Consider the following 11,065-nt stretch of genomic DNA (forward strand, 5'->3'; position numbering starts at 1 on the left):
AGCTGCAATGACGGTGTTGGCTGAGGCAGTGTGGAGGTGGGCAACTTCGATATAATGTGAGAAATAATCCACTATAAGGTGTATACGTCTTCTTCTCCCAGAAGAATAAGTCTGTACCCACTCTTTGCCAGGGTCTCTCCTGTACAGGGGTGGTCAGCAAAGGCTCTCTGTGCTCTGCCCTGTGCTGTGAACACGTGTTACAGTTCTCCACCAGCTGACTGATATGCACGGACAATCCTGGCCACCAGACAGACTGGCGTGCTCTCGCTCTGCACTTGACAATACCTTGATGGCCACTATGGAGGTTGTTGAGGAATTCTTGTCTCATGTCGTGGGGAATGACGATTCTTTGGCCCCTGAGAAGCAGCTCTCCTGCTAACATTAGTGTCGCTCTCTCAGGCCAATATGGCCCCAGCACTGGAGAAAGGGCATTTTTCTCAGGCCAGCCTGTCTTGCAGTATCTGATGAGTTTTGCACACACCAGGTCGGTTTTCTGTATTTCTTGTATTACCTTTGGTCTTGTTTCAGTGGCGGGGAGGCTTTGGATGACAGCATCCACAAAAACTTTAACCTCTGCCTCGTTATCTTTTTCTTCCTGTGTAAGTGTGCATCCTAGAGGGGCTCTTGATAATGTGTCTGCTGTTGTTAAACTCTTGCCTGGCACATGCACAATGTCAAACGTGAACTTCATCAGTCTCAGCCTGAATCTCAGCACTCTGGGAGGGAGTTCATCTAGCGCCTTGGTACTCAAGAGTGGCACTAGAGGTTTGTGGTCTGTCTCTAACCTGAACTTCAGTCCCAGGAGGTAAGGTGTCAACCACGTCGCAGCCAAAGCCTCCTTTTCGATCTGGGCATTATGTTTTTCGGCCTCGGACAGGCCTCTGGAGATGAACATGATGGGCCTCCACGTTCCATCACTCTGTTGTTGGCTGAGAACGGCCCCCAGGCCAAAGGATGAGGCGTCTGCCGACACACACGTCTCTGCTGTGGTTGAGTACGAGGCCAGCACCCGTGGTGAGCTCAGCTCTATTTTAAGTCTCTGGAATGCCTCCCTCTGTGGCGCTCCCAAGCACCACTCGTTCTTCTCACAGAGCAGGTCTTTAATTGGTCTGGTGTATGACGCAAGGCGGGGTAAAAACTTGCCCAGATAGTTCACCATCCCCATCACTCTCCTCACGTCTTCCACTCCCCTTGGTTCGGGCATCTCCATGATGGCTCTGACCTTATCTGGATCTGGTGTCACGCCACCTGCTGTGACACGATGACCCACAAACATGATGTTATCTTTTGTAAACTCACATTTTTCGTTCAGTGTGAGTCCTTCGTCTCTCAGTCTCTTCAGCACCTGGTGCAGTCTCTCATTGTGCTGCTGTATGTCGTCCGCATGGCACACTACTCCGTTGCACCCCTCCAACATCTGCGACATGTGACGCTGGAAGTGCTCCAGGGCTGATGAGATCCCAAATGGTAGGCGATTGAATGCATGTCGCCCGAATGGGGTGATGAATGTAGTGAGGAGCTGGCTCTCCTCCGACAATGGGATCTGCCAGAAACCGGAGGTTGCGTCCAGCTTCGTGAAAACTTTTGCCCCGGCCAGCATGGCTAGTGTGTGGTCTACTGCTGGGAGAATGTGTGTCTCTCCGCACCCACTTGTTCAGATGCGTCAGGTCCACGCACAGCCGAATCTTTCCCGGCTGAGCCTTTGGCGCCACAACCATGCCTGCGCACCAGGGTGTGGGCTGGGTCACCTTTGAAATCACTCCCATGTCCTCCATACGCTTCAGCTCCGCCTGCACCTTGTCTCGCAGTGGTAGAGGCACGCGGCGTGGGGATGACAGAGCATACGGGACAGCACCTGGCTCCAGTTCTATATTGTAGGGCTCCTTTAATTTTCCCAATCCTGAAAACACTGTAGGGTACTGAGCCTTAAAATCCTCTTGCCAGGCTTGTACAGTGTGGACACGCCTTATTAACTTGAGTGCTTTTATCGCAGGAAGGCCCAGTAGCGCCTTAGTCAAACCTTCAACAACATAAATGTCTTGTTCTGTTCGTGACTCAGCTCACCTTTTAAAGCGTCCTTTTACTTCCAGTCTGTAGTGTCCTGGTCTATACAGCACTTTGAGTGGCGGTTGCAGTGTCCCATGCTTTTTAATAGAGTAGCTGCTGCTTGGAATTGCTGTAACACTTGCTTCAGTATCCAGTTTGAAAACAGTTGCTTCTCCATTTAACTGCACTGTCTCTATCCACTCATCCTCTCCTTCAGAGCCCACTTCTCCAAGGAAAGCAAAATCGTGTTTGCTCCCCATATGTGAGATGTCATGGACCCCACCTGTCGATCTGCATTTCTTTGCAAAGTGTCCCTTTTTGTGACAACTCCTGCACTCTGCATCACGGGCGGGGCAGTCCTTCCACAGGTGTTTCCTTGACAGTCCGCACCTGCTGCATTCAGATGTCTTTGTGTCGGGTTTATCTTTGGCCGCTTTGCGCCATTTCGTGTGTTTTTGCTGTATCGCTTCAACCTGTCCGGTCACTTGCTCTGTCCCTCGTAACACTGGCTGCTGTTTTTTCACTGCTGCACTCTGTCTCACTCTTGTCATGGCTTTTGCTAGTGTCAAATCAGCATCCAACTGTAGACTTTCTGATAACTTAGCATCTCTAATGCCGACCACAATTTGGTCCCTTATTAACTGTTTTCTCAGGACCCCAAATTCACAGTGTTCAGCCAGTGTGTGCACCGCTGTTATAAAGGACTCAACACTCTCACTGGGCTCTTGGTTTCGTCTGTTGAAGCGTGCTCTTTCGAAGATGACGTTCCGCTTGCTAATACAGTGCGCTGTGAAAGCCTCTGTAAACGCATCATAGGACTTCTTCTGTTCGTCCGTGAGGGGTAATACTTTTAGGATATCTTTGGCATCATCGCCGGCTGCATACATGAAGGCGTTCACTTGAAACTCTGACAATTGTTTATCCAATCCTGACGCTATTCTGTAGCGTTCGAAGTGCTTAATCCATCTCGGCCATTCACTAGCATTGGAGAAGTTGAACTTGCCTGGCAGCGATAGCTGTGGAGCTAACTGTTGCGCTGTTGTTTCTCCATCCATCTTCCTAACTTTTCCGGGACGTTGTTTTGCTTAACAGGTTTAGTTCGTCTTTCTACTGTCTTCCACCTCTCCGTTTTTCTTCTGACACCATGTTTTGTTAAGTACGCCGAGTGTATGCACTGAATGAAGACACCAAGAGTGGACACATGCTTTGCAGGAACCTTTTACCTCGAACCTCCGTGTCACCTTCTAAAACATCCGTGTGTCACCATGAAACTTTAGTTCCCTTTACAGAACAATATCCTCCTAAATATTACACACTGAACCTTTAAATATAACTCTCAAAAACTCATACTGCCTCTCCCTAACACTCAGGCAACATTTGTATGCAGGCTGAAGCTCACATCTCACAGGTGTACATCTCTGTTAGACCACCTGAAGCACATTTTAGCAAGACTCTGATCTATGATGTTAGTCCTTTCAAAATTGATTTCTCACCTTTCAGGAAAACCTTATACATTTGAACAGTGTTTACTATATTCCTTTTCTTGTTTGATATATATTACATGGCACACAATGTCTGATGTTACATAAATAAAGCCTAATTGTAAATACACCATCCCTTGTATGTAAGGGCAGATGAAAGAGGCAAAGGCTGGGGATAACACTGCTTCTATGGTTACATAACTGGAAACCCCCTGCTTCTAATGCCAGAATAACCAGTCTGCCTGCGACCTGTGACACACAGCTATAATTACCTCCATCCAATTAGAGACAGATCTTTAACTCAGCCTACAGCCGGTAGCCTACCTTGAATATTATGAAGGAAAAAATCTTCCCAAAGAAGAAGAGTACAGAATCAAGGATGTAATAAATCAATTCTTTATATGTGGCCACGGTGAGAAAGATCACAGTTCTCTCCCGACATGCAGTCTCCCTCTCCTTAAATACACTCAAATTCAAAGACACAAAAAACAAATGGTAAAGCTGCAAAACAAATCTGGAGTATTTGCATACGCTCAATGGCTCTTCCTGAGCTGACAAAAGGAAATGCAAATATATATAGCATCAAAGATGTCCCCCTACCCCTATCATCTCATCCATTGGTCTATGTTAAAATCTCACCTATACAAACGTCTCACAGACGTTTATTGTAGACCAGGACCGTTTGATTAGTAATCACTGTTTACCCACAATCACTATGACCAAGACTTATTTCCCAGAGTTAAATATAATGAGTCCTAAGAATCTGCAACCTAAAATTTATTCCTCATAATATTCCCTTTTGATTTCAAATCTCTTTTTATCAGGATTTGTGCCCTCCATCAAAAGCATGGTCCCTGCCCCCCCAAAATTTAATTGGTGAGTATTCTGCTGAGTCACAGCAGCTAGAAGAAAAATGTGAAGGTGTGTGTGTGTGTGTGTGTGTGTGTGTGTGTGTGTGTGTGTGTGTGTGTGTGTGTACATCTGTCTGGATTGCAAGAAACTGAAGAATGATTGACTGAATGTTTAGTCTGTTATTGCCCAATGCACATTTATAGCAGGCTACATTTTCTCTGTGCCTATGGCCAACAAGACAAACATCCCGCATACAGAAAAAACATCCAAAGCTACCATATACAGTGTACATATTTTAGCAAAAAGAAGTCATTGGACATTGGATACTGCACTGAAACATTCAATAAACAGTATATGTCCAGTCTGTTGAGAGATCAGCAATGGATGTTCAAGAGCACAGTGTGTAAACCCAGTGATGAGTAAACACTTCCAGTATTGCTTTTGACAGATCTGACAGCTTCCCTCCACTAATACCGAGCTGCAGCTTCATCTCAAGGGTGTATGAATTGAGACAGATTTTTTGGGGAGTGATTCAGAACTGTCATTATTAAGTCCTCAATGTAATCTGCTGCGATTCAGTGGCGCTGCCTTGAACAGTTGTTCTACGGGACAAAGTCTGAAAACTATTCCACCTAATGTAGCCATGCGAGCAGCATTTCCTAGAATAACCGATGTTCCCACTGCATGTGCTGAGGTACAGCGTGTTATGACTACGGTACACAGAAAGTGAAGAATGCAGAAAGATGGAGGACTGAGAAGAAAAGAAGAAATGGGGCAAGTGAGTAAGAAAGGTGGTGGGGGAAGTGGTTTCTGCCTTAGAGCAGCTGCTATATTCATGCATCGCCGTGATTAGAATTTCTATTCTCCTACTGCAGTCCTAACAGCAAGTAAGTACGTCTTCTGTTCCAGGTATTGTGAGTTTGAAGGTCTTTGTATGCATGTGAATCACTGACTGCTTATAATAATATATCAAATACAGTCTGTGGTGTGAATGTGTCTGTGTGATGAGTGTATGTGCTCAGCATGTCTTAATGGCTGGCTGGCTACAGGTCATCACACATCATATTAAGTGTGTAGTTACAGGCTGCCATATGGTGTTGAATATTATTATTATTGCTGTGGAGACATCATATGAAATTTTATTGTACTTTTTTTTGTTCCACACAATTAGAATATACAAGTGTTTTCATTCATTTGAGCAGTATTAGTTTTGAGCACCAGATGCTTGAAAGAATGTTGTACCACCCCCACACACTCCATTGACTTTAGCTGGAGAAGCTGAGAAAACCAACCTAACAGTGTAATTTGGCCCCAGAATAATTGGCTCTCTATTTTTGTGAGTAGCAGAGCAGTAATGGCGATTTGTAACAAGAGCTTGGGGGGCTTACCAAACAAAAAAAATTAAAATAGCTTCCCAGAATCTTTTCACATTTTATGGACAGGCAGCGTTAGATGGTAACAGTATGGCTCAGGTGCCTGCAGGTCCAAGATACATAACAGTAAACATAAAAAGTCATTAAGAAAAGTATTCCTATTTTATTTCACCTAAAACATTTGAAGAGCAGTTGGCCATGGGGTAAGATTACAGTTGAAAGAAGTGACAATATCTTAAACAATACAGATAAATAGTGTTTAAAGAACAACATTAATGTAATTGTTAGAAAATGGCAAAGTTGCCACTGGTAAAACATTTTCCTACAAAAAAGAACTGCACAAAATGTGATGGTTCAAAACTTCCTGAAACCGATGTATATACAGTAGATTACAGTGCTCAGAGCACTGGACGGAAAATGCCTACATGCACGCATGGTCTCGAGTGACGTACTAAATCTAATTCAAATACTCACCCATGCTTATGTGGCCTGCAAGGTTAAAGACACCAAGAGTTATGTGGGGATCATGGCATATTACATTCCTTGGGTAATAAAGTATCATAAATCATGGCGCAAAGATGCCGTGTCAAGGGTTAATCCCCTGATAATCCAGCATCATACCGCATAGTCTGTACGTCTGGCTCACTAAATGGCCAGTGGGGTTAGTGTAGCATATGAGCTCAAATGGAAAATCTGATGAGTAACAGTGATTTAATTTGGATGAGCAGAGATGACATCTTCACGCATGAGGAAACTTCAAAGCTATATTTTGTGAGTCACAAATGATTGCCCACTGAGAGTGGTATTCTGGAGTTCTTATGTTAGCCAAGATATATATATATATATTATATGTGTATGTATGTATGTATTTATGTGTATATATATATATATATATATATATATATATAGTACACGTGTAATAAAAATATTTTTCATCTACCTCATTGACTATTGTTCAAAGCTGATCTTTTTCACAGAGCAGCACACAGTGAATATCTTTTCACTAATATGTTCTGTTCCTGTGCTATTTTGAGGGGCATCATTTTATTTGATAAGATAAAACCACTGCAAAACAAATTCATATCTGAAAATATCTGATTAGTCACAACAATATGGGCTGCTACAGAAACAAACATCTCACAGTTTGAAGAAGTGCGTGTGAAGAGAAAGGGGAACCAAGCACATCCAGCATCACTGGGGCTCAGAGATCATTTCTCACTTTGAAGTGTGTTGTCGACCAGAGCCTGCAGTTGGTGTTGACACAGACTGGAAGCAAACAAAATCTGGGACATTATCTTTTTAATGATGGAAGAGGAGGTACAGTTGTTGGTAGGGGGCGTTTTTTTCTTCACTTTTTTCTCTCCAATATTGTGATTGGAAGCAAGTGTTTTTAAATTGTTTGCCTCACTGAGATTTTTTTGGGAATCATATTCTGGAAGGTTACAAAACTCACAACCCTCATCAACTGAAAATGCTAGTACATTATGTTTACAAGAAAGGTAACAATTAAGAAATTAAATGTTAAAGGTTTAATCAAAGCAGCAGTAATAATGAAAAAATTAAATCTGTTTTAATCACTATTTTTAACCATGCTAGCAGCATGGCTCTAGGGATGGCAATGTCAGTCTGTCAATCTGTCAGTTAGTCCATCACTTTGAACCAGACTGAAATGTCTCAACAGCTACCACATGGATTGTCATGAATTTAGCACAGATATTCATCCTCTAATGCTAAAATGAGGTTGACATTTGTGGTTCAGAGCGAAATATCTCGACAGCTATGAGATGGACTGCCATATCATTTGCAACAGATATTCAAGGTCTATAGAGGATATATTGGTGATCCTATGACTTTTGGGGAGTCACCATCAGGTCAAACGTTTCACTTATTCAGTCAAAAATGTCAACGTGTCCTCAATAGAATGGCACATAATTTGGTGGAACATTCATGGTCCCCAGATGATTAATTGTAAAACACTGATCCCCTGAACTTTCATCATTCGTCATCATCAGGTCAAAATTTCTGGTCGTCCCAATACTTAGGTTTTTTACCAAATACCTGCAAAACTAGTGACATTACCATCAATCTCAAATGTACTTTCTGTTTAGCACTAATTAGCAAATGTTAGAATGCTAACAAGCTAAACTATTGGTAAACATTTTACCTTCTAAACATCAACATGCTAGCATAATCATTGTAAGGATGCTGATGTTAACATTTAGCGCAAAGATTTCAGCCTCACAGACCCACTAGCATGGCTGTAGACTCTTTGTCTTGTTTATGTATATTAACACTAAATCAAATAACAATCCATTCTATAACAAGCCCACAGATTCTTTGTGAAGTGTTACTAAAATATATCCCTGTCAATTTTTCTGCTGAAAACTCCCCAAACTATGCATCAGCAATCTTATAATCTAATATTCAAATCAGCTTTTGGTGTGCAAACATTAAAACTCTCTCTGAGGGTAACTGATATGAATAAGCTTGTCTTAACTGAAAAAGAACAACGTAAAGAAAAAAAAGGTTCCTCATTCCCTGTCTGTCGTTTGTTGATCCAACGAAAGCATGCTGCTCTGAGTCCCCAACGTCACATTAGCTTTGTTTGAATGTGGTTGCAGGAGGGCTGGGCACAGAGTGCATATGCAAATAGACAACCAATTACACTGAAAACTCTTCAAACAAAAGTAGGCCACCAAGGAGAGACCTGTCATTTCTGGATGGAGAAAGCATATAGACAGCAAAGAGTCAAACAGTGACAGAGAGTTAGAGACACAATGAGAATAAGTTTTGATTGTAATGTGATGGATTAGATTATAAATTGGATTATATTCTAACTGAGTGGTGTCACTGCAATGGGTGAGAGGGACACTGAGACTACACACTAACACCACTACTGTATATTGTGTTTATACACCATAATAAATAGTTACCCAGTAATGATCTGCAGTCAACAGGAAAATGATGTGTTATGTAACAATTCTCTATTACATTGATTATTTGTTTTGTGTTTACATGCCTGTGTTGTATAATGAAAATGAGTTAAACAGCATTAGCGTTGGCTTCTCTGTGGGAGTTTTTACGGATAGTTAAGCCAATTTTCCAGAGACATTAATAGTGATTAATGGCGCTGTGTTTTTAATGATATTTGTTGGGATAAAACTGGAGTGTCAGTTTGGTGAAAATACTCCTTAAATAGAGCAGGAGACAATGTTTTAAGACCTGTTATCTACTTAACAAGGACACTATCATTTAACATTATGGCAGTTTGGAGAATGACCACCATCTGTGTTTAACAAGGCTTGTAGTTCTTGTGTGTCTATGTGTGTGTGAATGTTTTAGGAGAAGGAGGTGGATGAAGTCTCTATGTGTGTGGGTCCATGACTGCTCGTGTTGTAAATTCACAAATAATGTGATTACTCTGGACTGTATGAGTATTCAGTGCTTAGTAGTGAATGATCATCTGGAAGCAAGACTAAGTGTCTACAGCCATGCTAGTGGCTCTGTGAAACTGTTCTTCAGCACAACTGTGCTTTGGCTAAATGCTAACATCTGCAGACTAACATGCTCACAATGACAATGCTAACAGTTCCGATGTTTTGCAGGGATGTGGTTACAACCTTCATTTAGCGTGTCAGCGTGCTAAAAGTCAGAGGGTCACCAAAGCCTCTGCACCCGACCTCAATGGGCTCACAATCCATCCATTCAATCTTTTATCCAATAGTTGTTGAGATATTTCAGTCTGGACTGACTGACCTACCGACCAACTTTGTCATCCCTTTTGCCATGCCACTAGCATGACTAAAAACTGCAATATCATGTGATGCGATGTTATCAGATGTGATCATTGTGCTCCGTTACTTATAAAGTTTATGTATCATCATATCAATGCTGTTCAATGTTTGTTCCATAGACTCCAAATATTTTTTTTTTGCAGGTGCAGTCAGGATGTGTGAAGCAACCCCTCATAGTGAGAAAGTGCTTATTTATTTATGGTTATATTGAATGAACTTACTTGTTCCGATCCCCATGTGTTTGCTGCATACAGTGGGAAAATACTCATGAATAATTTAGATAAAAGATAAAAATCTATGTTTACTGCTCTGGCTGTTTCATATGCTAATGCAAACATTTCTCTTTTACCTAGGGATGCGCAGTGGATCTGAGAGAAGCATTTGACAGTGCACACTTCCCTCACCTTTGAGACTTAGGAGAACTCAGTAGAGATTGGGAAATCAACCAGAAGAAATAGAATAGTGTTTGTGTCTGAACCTCATCATTCTCTGTCAATCTTTTATGCAACAGCTGCTGTTTTCCCATTCACACATTTTCACTTTCTCAAGCCTTCATTCAAATACATTTCCCCAATTTCAATGGAGTGTGACTACTTTAAAGTCTCTGCATGTACAGTGGCCCAGAGGCTCAAGCTGTCCTCAGGGATCCAACCATAATGAATGTTTAAGCTGACAGTCATCGGCGAGCAGTGAGGGCTTTTTTTGCATAAATCTGGACACTCCCATCACAGCCTTTGGCAGGTCAATAAACGGCGTAGTAGAGAAGAGATTGAGGAAAGTGGTGGAGGGGGGATTTTCCCTACTTGTCAACTCTGTTGTTCCACTCATTAAACACAGTGAGATTAAGCTAGTGTTGAGACTGAGGAGGAGCAGAGCTGTGGTTCATTGCGGGTTGGATCAGCATGCATGCAGTGGGCACAGTCAGAAGCTCGTCATAGGCCTATGAACAGGCAGGGCTGAGAGGCAAACAGACAATTAAATCAATAAGACAGCAGTCAGCAGATCACTGCTCTTGCTATCACTCGCCCTCACCCACCGTTTTGGAAGAAAAAACTAATTTGAAAGAGCATTTCTCCTATTCAACTTTAGGTTGCTTACATAGGCAAAGAATGGTAAAGCTTTGGTCCTGTGGGTCGTCTTATGACATCTCTGTCCTAACTTCACCCTATAACTACAAAGTAATCAAAGTTAATTAAATTAAATTAAATATAGTTGATTAATTATACAAGCTGTCCTTTAAAACATTGACGCCTCTCAAGGTTTCAGAGCTCTATAATTTTCTTTCTGCAATAAATGACTAAACTAGAATTTGCTTTTGAATTTACTATTACTGTGAAAGGTGCATTGGCAAGATTTTAGTTTATAACAATCCCTCAGTTTCTGGGGCAATCTTACTAAGCAAAGTGCCAAACAATGAAACTTGGTATGACTTGGTATTAGTTCACTGGATTTACTGACCGACCCTGAGCCCTCCTAGAGTTACTTCTTTACCTTTTCAATTTGTTGCGCAAGTACTTAA

This window comes from Micropterus salmoides, unplaced genomic scaffold (assembly GCF_014851395.1).
Source record: "Micropterus salmoides isolate LMB-PRFRI ecotype aquatic unplaced genomic scaffold, ASM1485139v1 Ms_hic_scaffold_22, whole genome shotgun sequence".
Lineage (NCBI taxonomy): Eukaryota > Metazoa > Chordata > Actinopteri > Centrarchiformes > Centrarchidae > Micropterus > Micropterus salmoides.